Genomic DNA, 13,931 nt, shown 5'->3' with positions numbered 1-13,931 from the left:
GCTTAAGCCCAGGAGGTCGAGGCTGCAGTGAGCCATGATAGCACCACTGCACTCTGGCCTGGGCCACAGAGCAAGAACCTGTCTCAAAAAAAAAAAAAAAAAAAAAAAAAAAAAGCAGTTGTGAAATCCCTTGAAGCCTGTATACAGTGGTTGAATATACACCACATGGCCATGACTATAGATTAGCCATAAAACCAAGCCTAGATATTTGTTGGCAATAGTTGAATCTGAAGGATCAACACAGTGGAAAAGGTTTGTTTCCTAAAACCTAATTCTTTTCTATTGCAAAAGCGCAATGAGCACGGGAAGAGCAAGACCAACCCCTGTTGAACACCTGACCTTTAAAGCCACCTGTAACTGGCTCCTGGAACCTGAGGTCCCAGGGGCAGTTATACTGTCACTGATAAAAATGAATTGCAGTTTCTCAGCCCCAGTCAGGGCCTGAATACTGAATTCAGCTGCAGAACTCACTAAGAGAAACATCCATCCTGGGGGCCAAAAAGAGGGCTCAGTGTGGAAGATAATACCATTTTGATTTCTTGCCTTCAGCTTGCATGCAAATCACAGGTAAAGGATAAATAATTGACAGATGTGGTCCAGGCTCCCAGGACCCAACTCTCTCCATTCCCACCACTGTGAAGCTGGAAAGAATTTCCTTGAAGTTGGTTCAGTGTTATGAAAAATTCAGGGACTTTTCACAGCAGAGCCAATCCTCAAATGCTAGCCAACCTTCATTTACCTTTTTTTTCCTTTCTCTTCTTCTTCTTTTTTTTTTTTTTTTTTTTTTTTTTTTGTTAATTTGTAGAGATGAGTTCTCACCATGTTACTCAGGCTGGTGTTGAACTCCTGAGTTCAAGTGATCCTCTCTCACTTTGGCCTCCCAAAGTATTGGGATTACAGGCGTGAGCCACAATGCCCACCATCACTTACCATTAAAATAAAATCTGAAAAACACTGAAAAGTTATTAATGAGATGGTTTATACTTTTTTCACTAACTCTTCAAATTCCATGTGCACTTTACTTGTGGCACATCTCAATGGGAACTGGCCATATTTCAAGCACTCGACAGCCATGTGCGGCTAGTGGCTACCATGTTGAATAGAACAGATCTAGTCCTTACCTAGTCCTCAACCACCCCATTCTACTAACTAGGCATGTGCAATATATTAGCATTTCATAAACCCAGCATTTCATTCTATATCTCTGTGCTTTTTCAAAGGATGTTTCCCATATCGGAATGCTCTCCTCATCCCTCAAGTATCTTCTCTTCTATAAAAGCTTCCCTACGAACTGATTCTCCCTAAATTTGGCAAAGTTAATTATTCCTCCCTTTGTACTATCTCTGGGATCACCATAAACTTAGCTCTATTAAAGCACTTACCACATTGGATTGCAACACTCATTTTCCTCTCTGATTCTGCTTAAATAAAAATGTGGGCTTACTGGAGCCAATGTTTGTATTTTATTCATGTATATATTCTCAACATTGACTAAGGGGCTTCGGACATTATGGGTGCTTAATAAACCATTCTGCCTGAATGAAGAGCAACACTGCAGATTTCAGATTCAAGTACTATTTATTGAGTACCTTAAAATGTCTTGGATACTTTGATTTCATGTATCTTATCTCATCTAATCAATATTTATTAAGATCCGTATAGCCTATACAATGGAATACTACTCTGCCATAAAAAAAAACGAAATCATGTCTTTTGCAGCAACATGGACAGAACTAGAGGCCATTATCTTAAGTGAAATAGCTCGGAAACAGAAAGTCAAATACTACATGTTCTCACTCATAAGTGGGAGCTAAACAATGTGTACACGTGAACATAAGAGTGTGGAATTATAGAAGGTGGAGACTCAGAGTGGTGGAATGGTGGGAGGGGGTGAGAGATGAAAAATTACTTAATGTGTACAACACACATTATTCAAGTGATGGTTACACTGAAAGTCCAGACTTCACCACCACACAATATATCCATGCAACAAAACTGCACTTGTGACCCTTAAATTTATACAAAAAATGAAAGATTCCTAAAGCCAATCCTGGAAACAAGAGCTTACAAAGTATTGGCTCTTACTTAAATTGCTTATGAAAATATGCATAAACCAGATCAAGAGAAGAAAATACATTCAACAACTATTTTTTGAATATTTATTTATAAATATTTTTGAACACTTTGTAAACCTAGATACATTTTTAGGTTTTGAAAACAGATCCACAAAGAAAACAGACAAGGTCCATGCTCTCAGGGAGCTTACATCCTAGAGATAGTGTGACAGAAGGTAAACATGCCAACAGGTAAATTAGCAAGAGAATTTCAGACACTAATAAGTTCGTGACTCATATATCACTCTTTCCCCTCACGGTTTTATGGTAGACATAGGTGATTAATCATGGCACTCTTTCCTCTTGAGCCCAGACTCAGAGTCATAAACCTTCTCAATACAGCATTCCAGGCATGTAAAATCCATCAAAGTTGTCATATCAATGAAGTTTATTTGCCATCCTAGGCCTAGACCCTTTTATAGAATTGTTCTTTTCAAGCACTATGAACTCGTTGTAGCAAATATAAGCCCAAATCATCTTCCAATACCCACAAAATGTCATAGCCTGTGTATGTATAGAAGTGCCTTTTTTTTTTTTTTTTGAGATAGAGCCTCACTCTTGCACCCAGGCTGGAGAGCAGTGACACGATCTCGGCTCACTGCAACCTCCGCCTCCCAGGTTCAAGCGATTTCGTGCCTCAGCCTCCCAAGTAGCTGGGTTTACGGGAGTGCACCACCTTGCCCAGCTAATTTTTGTATTTTTAGCAGGAGACAGGGTTTCTCCATGTTGGCCAGGCCAGTCTCAAACTCCTGGCCTCAAGTGATCTACCTGCCTTGGCCTCCCAAAGTGCTGGGATTACAGGCATGAGCCACTGAGCCCGGACAGAAGTGCGTTTTTAAAAATGACCAATTTGCTTGTGAAATATGCATAGCAACTACTTTTACTTCCTTCAAATAATGTCTTCTTAAACATTTGTCCATAAAGACAATATAGCAACATTAAAGATTGACTTTTAGTAGAGGAAAAACGCCTTTCTACTGTATCACTTAGAGTTTTCCAGGGTTCCCAAACAATAGGCTATTTTTTAAATAAATTGGCCCATGTAATCATGGGAGCTGGCAGCTCCAAAATCCATAGTAAGGCAGGTTGGCAGGCTGAGATCTCTTGAGCAAAAGTTGACGCTGCAGTCTTCAGGCAGAATTGCTTCCCTGGAAAACTACAGTTGCTCCCCTGCCCTCTGATTAAATGAGCCTCACACACATTATCAAATGATTATAGATGTTAACTATGTCAACACAATATTTGCACGGCAATACGTAGATTAATGTCAGATGAAATAACTGGGTACTATAATCTATTCAAGTTGACACATAAAATTAAGCCATTCATCCCTTGTTAACTTGGCATTCATACACATGTTAACCCATACTTAATCCCCAAATAAGGACAATTACGAAGTCATACTTTTGCCTAACATGATACAGCTATCCAAAACATACAATTAAAAATGCACTAACCGTTCCTCAGAAGGGTTATATCCTTAGGGTGATATTCACTCTTCTCCTTGATATCCTTTGACTTAACTGTTACTAACACATCTTAATGTTGTACAGTAAGGGAATAAGGGAGGAAAGAAAACACCGATATTTGCTATAGCTAGAGATAGATAAACAGACAGATACACTCAAACCCATTAATAACAAAATAAGGAATGAATACTCTTAATACTTACTGCACTCATTTCCATAACTGGTCATATGGTCGTTGTTGGTATTTATAACTACCTTTTTCCACTACCCTTCCATATTCACTTTACCCTTGGCAAACAACTCAGCTAATCATGGTTCTTTCCCTGGTGAGGTGACTCAAGTCTTTATTCCTGAAGAGTCTGGGCCATTCGCAGCCTGACAGAATTGAGTTGTAGTTTGTCATTCACTTTAATCACAGGGCACAATAGTACTAAGAGATACCCGAAAGGATGTCCTGTATTCCAGACATACTCTTCCTTACTTCCTTGTGTAGTAGCAGCCCAATTTCCCCTTCATAATCAAGATCAATTACTCCATCCAGTACAGCAGTGCCTGTCTTTGCCTGTTGTTTCAAATGCATGAGAAGTCCAAAGTAACCCAGAAGCAGTCTTAACTCCGAGTTCAACGGAATCAATGTTTCATCTTCTGGTCAAAGAATTCTTCCCTTTGAAACTAAGTCCTCTGGACCAGCAGAGTATAAGGTCATAGGAACAGGAAGAAAAAAGTTTGCTAGAGGAACACTAGGGCTAATAATGAGTGGTGCCACTCCCATTTTCACCCGTGGATTCCTAGAGCCATGAATTCTGGCTATAGGAGAAATAGTATTATATATTGGATGCTGATTTAAGGTATATATCCTGGAGAACATTACTCCAGTCCTGAAAGGTAATGCCACCTAGATAATGCTGTAATTGAGTCTTCAAAGGGCCATTCCACCATTTTATCAAACTAGCTCATTCAGGATGCTGGGAACCATGGTAAGACCGGTAGTTCTATGGGCATGGGCCCATTGTCACACTTTATTGACTGTGAGGTTAATCCCTTGACCAGAAGCAAACTATGTGGAATACCAAGATGTTGGATAAGGCATTCTGTAAGCCCAGAGGATGATAGTTTTGGAAGGTGCATTGTGTGCAGGGAAGGTAAATCCATATCCAGAGTCAATATCTATTCCAGTAAGAACAAATGCTACCCCTTTTATGATATAAGTGGTCCAACAGGCCACCAGGTTAACCCCCAGAAAATGGTGCCATATCAGAAATTCAATGTTTGTCTCTACCACCAACAGACTGGCCACTCAGCCGGGGCTATAACCAGATCTGCCATGGTGTACAGAATTCAATGTTTCCATGTGCATGCATAGACTCCATCTCTGCTACATGGACACTTTGTTCATGAGCCCATTGGGCAATGACAGGGGTGGCTAGGGAAAGAGTCTGCCTGGTGTCCACAGAATGGGTCAGCCTCTCTACTTGATTATTAAAATCCTCCTCTGTCGAGGTGACACTTTGATGAGCATTCACACATGGCACAGATATCTTCATGGATTTCACCCATTTAGAGATATTCCACATACCTCTCCTCCTCATCACTAATTTTTCAACCATGTTCGTTTCAAGTCATTGACCACCAAGCCAAATCATTGACCACAACTCATGAATCAGTATACACTTGCACCACTGGCCATTTCTTTTTCCAAGTAAAAATAACAACCAGGTGTATTGCTCAAAACTCAAAGTTCTGCCCACTGGGAGGATTTCCCTTCACCAGTGTCCTTCAGGGATGTCCTAGAAAGGGACTACAGTGCTGCAGCTGTCCCCACTTTCAGGTGGTGCCTGCCTATCATGCAGAGCCATCTGAAAACTGGGCCCAAGTTTATGCTTCCTCAGTCAACTGATCATAGAGAATGCCACATGAGGCCATGGGTGCAGGCTGGGAGAGAAAAGGCAATGTAGCAGGAGTGAGAGCCACGGGCTTTGGGTCACTTCTTCATGTAATTTAGTTGTGTCTTCAGATCTTGCTCAAGCCTCATCTCATGTATCCCACTTTCATTTGATGATGGATGGAATGCTGCTGTACATGCCCAGCCTTATGGCTGTGAGGGCCGTTATGAACACCCAGTTCATAACGGACAGTGGCCCATGGTTAAACTTTTAGTCTCTACTAAGGCCTAGTAACACGCCAAGTGCTGTTTCTCAAAAGGAGAGTAGTCCTATGCAGAGAGTGACAGGGCTTTGCTACAAAAAGGGCCTGTGGTGTGATTCACCTACAGCGGCCTGTCAAAGGCCCCAAATAACACCTCCAACTGCCATTGACACCTCAAGCACCACTGAATCTGCTGGATCATGATGCAAGTGGCAGAGCAGCTTGCACAGCAGCCTGGACCTACCAGAATCCTTCTGTCATTCTGGGCCCCATAGAAAACTAGAAGCTCTTCAGCCACTCAGTAAATGGGCTAGAGTAGCACATCAAAACAAGAATATGCTGTCTTCAAAATCCAAAGAGCCCCATTTGGTGTTGTGCCTCATTTTGAGTTGTAGGAGAGTCAAGATACAACGGCTCTTTCACCTTAGAAGGGATATCTAGAAATTTCAATGAAGTAGAAGACCCTTGAATTCTTGTCAGATTTATTTCCCCCACCTTCTGACATGCAAATGTTTTACCAATAAGTCTGAGTAGCTTCTACTTATTGCTCACTTGATCCAATCAGACTGCTGTCATCAATTTTGTGAACCGATGTCATATCTTGTAGAAGGGAAAGATGATTAGGTCCCTGCAGACTAAACTGTGGCATAGGGCTGAAGAATTATATACCTCTAAGATAGGGCAGTGAAGGTATATTGCTGGCCAACCGAAACAAACTATTTCTAGTGGTCTTTACTAACAGGTGTGGAGAAAAATGCATTTGTCAGATCAATAGAGGCATACCACGTAGCAGGGGATGTGGTAATTGGCTCAAGAGATGTAACCATATCCAGAACAGCAGCTGCAGTTGGAGTCATCACCTGGCTAAGTTTAGGATAATCCACTACCATTCTTCAAGATTCATCTGTCTTCTACACAGGCCAAACAGGCTAGTTTAATGAAGAATGTGGTAGAAATCACCACCTCTTTATCTTTCAAGTCCTGAATGCAAGCAGTAATCCCCGCAATCCCTCCAGGGAAGTAGTATAGCTTGTAGTTTACTATTTTTTAGGTAGGGACAGTTGTAGTTGCTTCCACTTGACCTTTCCCATCATAGTAGCCCTCACCCACAGGTCAGAGAACAAATATGGAGCTTCTGCCAGCTACTGAGTGTATCTATTCCAATTATGCAATCTGAACTAGGGAGGTAACCACAGGATGGGTTTGGGGTCCCACTGAATCCACTGTGAGATGGACCAGAATTAAAACTCTATGGGTCACCTGACCTCCATAAGCCACTACTCTAACTGGTGAACCACCGTGATAATTTGGGTCTCCTAGAATTAGTGTCAGTTCAGAGTCAATGTCCAGTAGTCCCCAAAAGATCTGATTATTTATTTTTCTTCAAAGTACAATTACCATTGTAAAAGGCAAACATCTCTCTTGGGAAGGCTGAGAGAAAGAGTAACAGTGTAAATATTTCTCACTTAGTGGGGGTATTCCTCGAAGGGACCTGGCCTCTCCTTCATTCAAGAGGTTCTACTCTACAAACTGGCTCAAATCTGGAAACTGATTGAGGGACTGTGACTCTCTGCTTCAGAGATTCAAATGAAACTTCTGTTCTCTTGACCTAGAACCCTTGCACTTATACAGCTCAAGTAGCAATTGAGTAGACTGCTCATGTTTTTTTGTTTGTTTGTTTGTTTGTTTGTTTTGAGATGGAGTTTCACTCTTGTTGGCCAGGCTGGAGTGCAGTGGCGCAATCTTGGCTCACTGCAACCTCCGCCTCCCAGGTTCAAGCGATTCTCCTGCCTTAGTCTCCTGAGTAGCCTGGGATTACAGGCGCCCACCACAGTGCCCAGCTAATTTTTCCACACCTGTGGAACATGGAAGGACTAGTCTGGCTGAGTCTTTGGCCTCATTTTTCTCCTGTGCTGGATGCTTCCTGCCCTCAAACATTTTTGTATTTTCAGTAGACACGGGGTTTCACCACGTTGGCCAGGCTGGTCTCAAACTCCTGACCTCAGGTGATCACCTGCCTTGGCCTCCCAAAGTGCTGGGATTATAGGCATGAACCACCCCACCTGGCCTCTTTTTTTGGGGAGGGTTAATGATGAGTGTCAACTTGATTGGATTGAAGGATGCAAAGTATTGTTCCTAGATGTGTCTGTGAGGGTGTTACCAAAGGAGATTCACATTCAGGGGACTAGGAGAAGTCGACTCACCTTCAGTCTGAGTGGGCACCGTCTAATCAGCTGCTGGGATAAAAGCAGGCAGAGAAACAAGGAACGGCTAGACTGGGTGAGTCTTCCAGTGTCCATCTTTCTTCCGTACTGGATGCTTCCTGCCATCAAACATCAGACTCCAAGTTCTTCAGCTTTTGGACTCTTGGGCTTACACCAGTGGTTTGCCAGGGGCTCTCGACCCTTCGGCCACAGACTGAAGGCTGTACTGTCGGCTTCCCTACTTTTGAGCTTTTGGGACTTGGACTGGTTTCCTTCTCCTCAGCTTGCAGATGGCCTATTGTGGGACTTCACCTTATGATCTGTGAGTCAATATTCCTTAATAAACTGCCTTTCATATATACATCTATGCTATTAGTCCTGTCCCTTTAGAGAACCCTAACTAATATACATCCCAATCTCCTTAAGCCTTGGATGCCTTTCTCTACCACGTACCAGTTCTGCCATTTCATCTTCACTTAGAGTAGTCTCGCCTTTCAGTTCATGTTTCCGTCACCAACATACCAAACTGTTAGAGCTCTTTCTAACTCCTTGAGTTACAACACTGAATTCAGAATCTCTACCTAGTGGGCCCATGGCAATAAATTCGACCTGATTCAACTTTCTGCTCCTTGCACAATTATCCTACACCTTCACTATGCATTTGCCTGATTTGTGTCTGTATAAATTGCAAAAAACAATGCAGAAGAATCAGCAGGGTCTTGCAAATCAACAACCTCAAAGGAGGCCATTACAGGTTCTTCAGGCAAAGCAGGGCCAGCCACCTCTGACAGGGGTGGGAGGCTGCTTACACTGGTAAAGAAAACTCAGAAGAAGGTAGAAGTTCAGTGTCCCCAGCTTCATCGGGATCTTTCCTTATGTCCCACTCTCATTTCCAGGATTCCATTTCTTCCCAATCAATGCAGTCACTTCAACAGAAGACACTTGGCAAGGTTTGAAATTCAATTTGTGTTGTAGTTTGGCCACTTGCAGGATGATATTGTGAGCTTGGTTTTCAGAAATCTCAGGTCTGAGCCTACAGGACAAATGAGTTTCTTTCAGAACACAGAAATTTTCAGGTCATTTATGCAGAACTTGAGCTGGGAATGTAAAGCCCTGAGCTCATCCTTTTCTTTCTCCACTTTCTCCAGTGCAATTAAGAGCAAGCAGCCTGTATTAGCATTCTCCAGACAAACAGAGCCAATGGGATATACATGTACACAATCATGCACCACTTAATGATAAGGATATGTTCTGAGAAATGCATTGTTACATGATGTTGTCATTGTGTGAACACCATACAGTGTACTGACACAGACCTAGATAGTATAGCCTACTACACATCTAGGCTATATGGCATAGCCTATGGCTCCCAGGCTATAAACCCACATGGTGTGTTTACTGAATACTGTAGGTAACTGTAACATAATGGTAAAATTTGTATATGTGAAAATATCTAAATATAGGCTAGGTGCAGTGGCTCACACCTGTAATCCCAACACTTTGAGAGGCCAAGGTGAGCAGATCATTTGAGGTCAGGAGTTTGAGACCAGCCTGGCCAACATGGTGAAACCCTGTCTCTACTGAAAATACAAAAATTAGCTGGGTGTGATGGCGGGCGCCTGTAATCCCAGCTACTCGGGAGGCTGAGGCACGAGAATTACTTGAACCCAGGAGACAAAGGTTGCAGTGAGCTGAGATCTGTCACAAGAGTGTGGGGGCTGGCAAGTTCAAAATCCATAGGGCAAACTAGCAGCCTTCAGAGGCTGAGGCAGGAGCTAATGCTATAGCCTTGAAGCAGGATTTCTTCTTTCTCAGAGAAGCCTTGATTTTGCTCTTCGGCTTTCAATTGATCGAATGAGGCCCACACATAAGAATAGTCTCCTTTACTTAAACTCACTTAATTGCAGCTGTTAACCATATTTACAAAATGCCTTCACAGCAACACTTAGATTAGTGTTTGATTGAACAATTACGTACTATAGCCTATCCAAGTTGACACATAAAACCAGCCATTACAATCTCCAATAGTTATTTCTGCTTTCATTATAATTGGTAAATAACACAATTCTTTTGGTCCTCCAATTACAATGAAGACATCACAAGTTTTGTCTAAACTGTCAAAGCAGTCACTTCCAAAATCATGAAGAAACTATTATTATAATAATATCATTATTATATTAAACTATCATATACACAATGCTCCCAGCCCTCCCAAAATCAGAAGAAACTATTATTTAAATTTAATTTATATCAGTAGTATTTACTCATGGTTAAACACTACTTACAGCATCCAAATCTCAAATAGAACAGCTCTACCACTAGGAAAAAACCCTTAGTGGTTTGGGGATAGTGTTTTGAAAACGTTTATTTATAGCCAAGAATTGCCAGGAATAACAGCCAAATTAATAATTAAATAGAAAGCTTTTATTGCAAAAGGAGCAAGCTAAAATAAATAGCAACCATCTGAAACTTTTCAATATACAAATTCATAAAGCTTTTAGTTAACTGAACAGTTATTACAATAATAACTAACAATCTGACACCTTCGAGGACCCCTGGAGCTCCTGACCTTTAAATCCGAGAAAGCTGACAGGGACAGCCTAGCAATTCAGCCCGTGTGGGAGGAAATAAGAAAGAAACCAGTGCAAAACTGTGGGAAAACACGGAGGCAGGCAGAGAATATTAGGATGTGTTTTGCATTATTACATACAGGGGAATGGGTTTTTATAGTCAAGGACTAAAGTGCATAAAATTGTATTTTCATTTTCTTACAATAGGATTTAATTGTTTCCCTGAGCTTCCATTACTATTAGCAGAAAGTTTAATAATTTCTAGGTAAACTCAGTCAAATCAACGATTACAAAAAAAATTGATGTTATTAGTTAAGTCAGAATTTTTTTCCCAGGAAAATCCAAGGAGCTTATGTTCCACTTTCACCTAAGGGTGTGAGTTCTAGAGAGCTTGTGGAAGTGCCTATATTTGAGTAGGAGAAGCAACTGGGTTTTTTTTGTTGTTCTTTTTTTTTTTTTTTTTTTTTTTTTTGAGACGGGGTCCCACTCTGTCGCCGAGGCTGGAGGGCAATGACGCAATCACAGCTTACTGCAGCCTTGACCTCCCAGGCTCAAGCGATTCTTCCGCTTCAGCCTCCTGGGTAGCTTGGACTACAGGCCTGTGCCACCACACCTGGCTAATTTTATTTTAAGAGACAGGGTCTCACTATGTTGCCCAGGCTGATCTCAAATTTCTGGGCTCAAATGAGCCCCTAGTCTCAAAGGCTTAAGCCTCCCAAAGTACTGGGATTGGAAGCATGAGCCCCCAGGGCCACTGGCATCTGGTTCGTGATGGCTCTCCACCTTCCAGGGCCTCCACGGAGCTGGCACTCACCTTGCTGGGACTTCAGTGAGGGGCACCTATGCCAGCTGTGGTTTCTCTTTCAAATGGGCCATGCAGCATCTGCTGACGGCTTCCCTTCATCATGATTGGCAGCCACTTATACTCCATCCAGCTTCTCTCAGCCAATCTTGAGCCTCTCTTGAGAATACGAGAAATTTTCCAGCACTCTCCTATCCCACTCACCATGACTGGTGGTGGGCAGTGTGGGGAACAAGACCCAGGCACCCTGACTAAGCCACCACCCTCACAGGCATTTGCCACTGCCATGCCAAGCTTTGGTGGGAGGGGGCTTCTCTGCAAAGCTTGGGTCATCCGCAGCCTTACTTGGGGAAGGAAGCATTTACACACCACTAGCCTACCTAGAGTTGAATGTTATTATACTACTCATGTGCACAAACACACATATAGAACCCAGGGAGGGGAAGCAGAACTCTGGGACCCTTCTCAACTCTACTCTTTGCTGTCACTGAACAAACATATTTTTCCAATTAGATCATCCTCTTGGATAGGGGAGAGGTGCACGCACAGACCCCTGCCTCTTAGTAGTCACAGGCTTCTCTCTCTAACCTGTTTTCTCCCTTAGGGAAACTCTAAAGATATTTTTTCATAACGATTGTTTTTATTTTGGCTGTTTCACCACTCACTAGAAAAAACAAAGTTCCACAGATGTAATGAGCTGAGAGTTTTGGCAGAAAATGAAAGTGAAGAAAACCTTGATTTGGCCTTTCATGCTACAATAGCTACAATGTTCTAACAGAGAAACCATTTTTGTTCCCTGTTGATGATGGCACATACAGTGGAGAAATTTTCTTGGGTTTTAGGTGGTCTAACAGGCTTATATTTGAATCCCAGTTCCATTATGGTCCCTCTAATCACTCTTGGACAAGTTACTTAACCTCTTTGAAATTCATTTTCCTCATTCCCCATACCTATCTCATAGGATTATTGTGAAAGTTAAATGAATTACTCTTGTTATCCCGAAAAATGTTGGTTCCATAACCCAATTAGGCAAAATTTGAAAACCCCAATTGGCACAATGTAAACATAAACTACAGTATAAATGCTAAGTTTCTTTGTAAATTAAATAGTGGTAAGAAAATCATGATGAAGGGCCGGGCGCGGTGGCTCAAGCCTGTAATCCCAGCACTTTGGGAGGCCGAGACGGGCGGATCATGAGGTCAAGAGATCGAGACCATCTTGGCTAACACAGTGAAACCCCGTCTCTACTAAAAAATACAAAAAACTAGCCGGGGCGAGGTGGTGGGCACCTGTAGTCCCAGCTACTCGGGAGGCTGAGGCAGGAGAATGGCGCAAACCCGGGAGGCGGAGCTTGCAGTGAGCTGAGATCCGGCCACTGCACTCCAGCCCGGGCGACAGCGCAAGACTCCGTCTCAAAAAAAAAAAAAAAAAAAAAAAAGAAAATCATGATGAAAATCATGATAAACAACTGTAGAACTCTAGCAGGTGTTCTTAAATGCAGGTTTCTAATAACTTTGGAAATTGTAACATTAGAATAGAGGAAACAACTTTCAGAACTCTCATGAAGAGCTGGAATGTTCATGAATATCATACAGAAAAGGAGTTAACTGAATTAACTGAACCAACAGAAAACTGAAGTAATCTTTTTAACTTTGCTTGAAACACTGCTGATCCTTTGTTTTGTTTTTCAGAGTTAAGGAAATTTTTCTTTTCAGCTATTTACAGCTTGTAGCAATTAAGTAAATTATACTGCTGTGAACAAAATTGGGAGCACATTTGTTTCTCTCTATCTAATGTCTCCAGACTTTGGAAACTAGTTGTGAGTATTCTTAACTTATGGCAATATAGTTATTTGCATAAGTGCAATAAGAATCTGTTTTCTTTTAAAACAGAACACAATTTGAGAAATTGGTTATTTTACCAAGGCTTTAACTGGAATGGTGTGTTTTCCTTTAAGGAATTAAACTTAACTTATATAGCCAATAAAAGCCCCATGGGGAACTGGCCTCATACCTTGCCTACAATAGTCCTTGTACAGGGTTTCTAACCTGTGGTAAGTAAAGAATGTCACTTTCTAACAGGTCCAGGAACCCAAGTTATCTTGGCACCACAAGAGGAAAGAAATTTACCCAAGTCATTGGTATTTGAGGGTACAAACCCATGGCTGGGTTCAGCTTTTAAAAAGTCTTATCTGAAATCCCTTCTATGGAACAGAGTTCCATCAAAGCCAATTTTAAAAGAGCTTATGTGAAAAATAATTACTCTTGCTACATTTTATGCAAATAATCAAGCCAAGTATAATAAAGCAAATCAGTCTTACCATGATTTGTCTTTAGTAAAAATGGGAAACTGGAGAGAGGAAGTATTACGTCTCAAGAACTATGGTACACTTGTTATTAAATTCTAGTCTCATTAGTTGTTTTTAAGTTGTTTCTGCAATTTAGGCTAACCTTGTTTATTCCTGTGAACCAATCAGTAACCTCTGACTGCTACTCAGAAGAAACAAGAGTTTTGGTAATGCAAAAATCTGGATCAATATTCTAATCCTGGGCATGTGCTGGAATCATCTAGCAACCCCATATCAGCTTAGTTCTAACAGTTGCCCAGTTCATGAAAAGCCTTCTAAT

Source organism: Macaca thibetana, chromosome 18, assembly GCF_024542745.1.
Source record: "Macaca thibetana thibetana isolate TM-01 chromosome 18, ASM2454274v1, whole genome shotgun sequence".
Classification (NCBI taxonomy): Eukaryota; Metazoa; Chordata; class Mammalia; order Primates; family Cercopithecidae; genus Macaca; species Macaca thibetana.
This window is presented reverse-complemented; position numbering follows the sequence as displayed.